Genomic DNA, 1,601 nt, shown 5'->3' with positions numbered 1-1,601 from the left:
TTTTTAAAGAGGAAGTCAGAAGTGCTCTTAGCGTATCTGCAGGAAGTGTTGGTGCGCCGAAGAAGAAGTTCATTGCTCCATGATGTCGTTGTGGGGCGCATGCGATACTGTTTCTCTCCTCAACAGAGCTAAATCCTAACAGGTTATTTTATGGATGTCCACACTTCAAGGTAATCTGAAATTTAATTTAAGTTTCTTTGATTTTAACTCCCTGTGACATCTTAGCTGTGGGTATATTCTATAGAGTTGCAAATTTTTTGCATCGTTGGATGATTATGTTGCATTATTTGAAGAGTTATCTAGAAATTCTCCTTTTATGGAAGGTTGGAAGCTAGATCAAAGTCAGATACCCAATGATGCTGTTGTTGACGCTGAAAAACTCAGGGAACTAGATGGTAGAGTGACTGGGTTAGAGTTGGAAGCTAAAAATTGTAATACCAATAGTGGTATTAGCTGTGTTAATGTTAAAGCTATGGTTATTGCTTTTGTATTTGGAATTGTGATATCCAAATTTGTTTAAGGCATTTGGCTAGCAGGAAACCTTATGTGATACTAGGTTTAAAGTGTATGTTGTTTAATTTTTAATTTGTGTTACTAACTTCAGAAGTATGTATGTTATTTCAGATGAGATAATGATTTGATTCAATGAAAATGGTCTGTTACTAATTTGATGCATTCTATTTCTAGTAGCATGTAGTTACACAAATTAATCAATGGAAAATGTTGGATAAAGAAACCAAAAAGATGCTTTATATAAAACATGTACACAAAACAACTAATCATGTCCTTGTTCAGCATAAGAAAGGGAAAACATATAGCCCTTTAACAATAAAAAGAAGGCCAACATGTAGTCTTAAACCCAAAACATCTTCCAATTCAGTCTAGTAGAGTTTCAAACTGACTTAAACATGCATACATACACTTTAAATAAAGCAAAACTTTTCCTAAATTTGTAAACACCAACATTAAAATAATAACAAAAGGAGTTCAATTTGATATCATCTATGTCAACAACAACACAACAGACATCAAGTCTATCTTGGAGGTCTAAACCCAGGAGTAGGAATGAACTTGAAAAGCCTTGCTGCAGTCCTGGGACTCGCTGTAGCCATGGTCTCAACAGAAATAGCACTTTGTTGAAGGGGGACAGTAACAGTTGTTGTCCTCGGGTTCACATTTTGTTCGGTTGGAACACAGGGTCTGAGACCTGATGCTGCTTGAACATGTGGTGGAGTAGATAGTCCAAATGAAGGTGGAGCTGATATAGGAGCAGTCGGAGGCCTAACAATAGGGTGTTTTTTTCTCTGGGCATGATTAAGGTTGGGGGTGGAGTTGGGTTGAAGGGGTGACTGATTCAGGTTGATAGTTTCTCTTGGAACCTGTAACAAAAAATTAATGAGTTAAAAGTAACAAACAGGTTAAACAACAGTGACAAATCACTATACCTCTTCTGTTTGGGGTGCATTTTGTGAAAGGGGAATTTCGTGTCTCTGTTCCTGAGGGCCAAAATTACCCTTCCTGGGTAATGTCTTTGGAATTTTCTTCTTGTTCTTCTTTGCTTTCGTCTATCACAGTAACATAAACATGTTAGTATAGAGAGA

The sequence above is a fragment of the Arachis hypogaea genome, chromosome 20 (genome assembly GCF_003086295.3).
Source record: "Arachis hypogaea cultivar Tifrunner chromosome 20, arahy.Tifrunner.gnm2.J5K5, whole genome shotgun sequence".
Lineage (NCBI taxonomy): Eukaryota > Viridiplantae > Streptophyta > Magnoliopsida > Fabales > Fabaceae > Arachis > Arachis hypogaea.
This window is presented reverse-complemented; position numbering follows the sequence as displayed.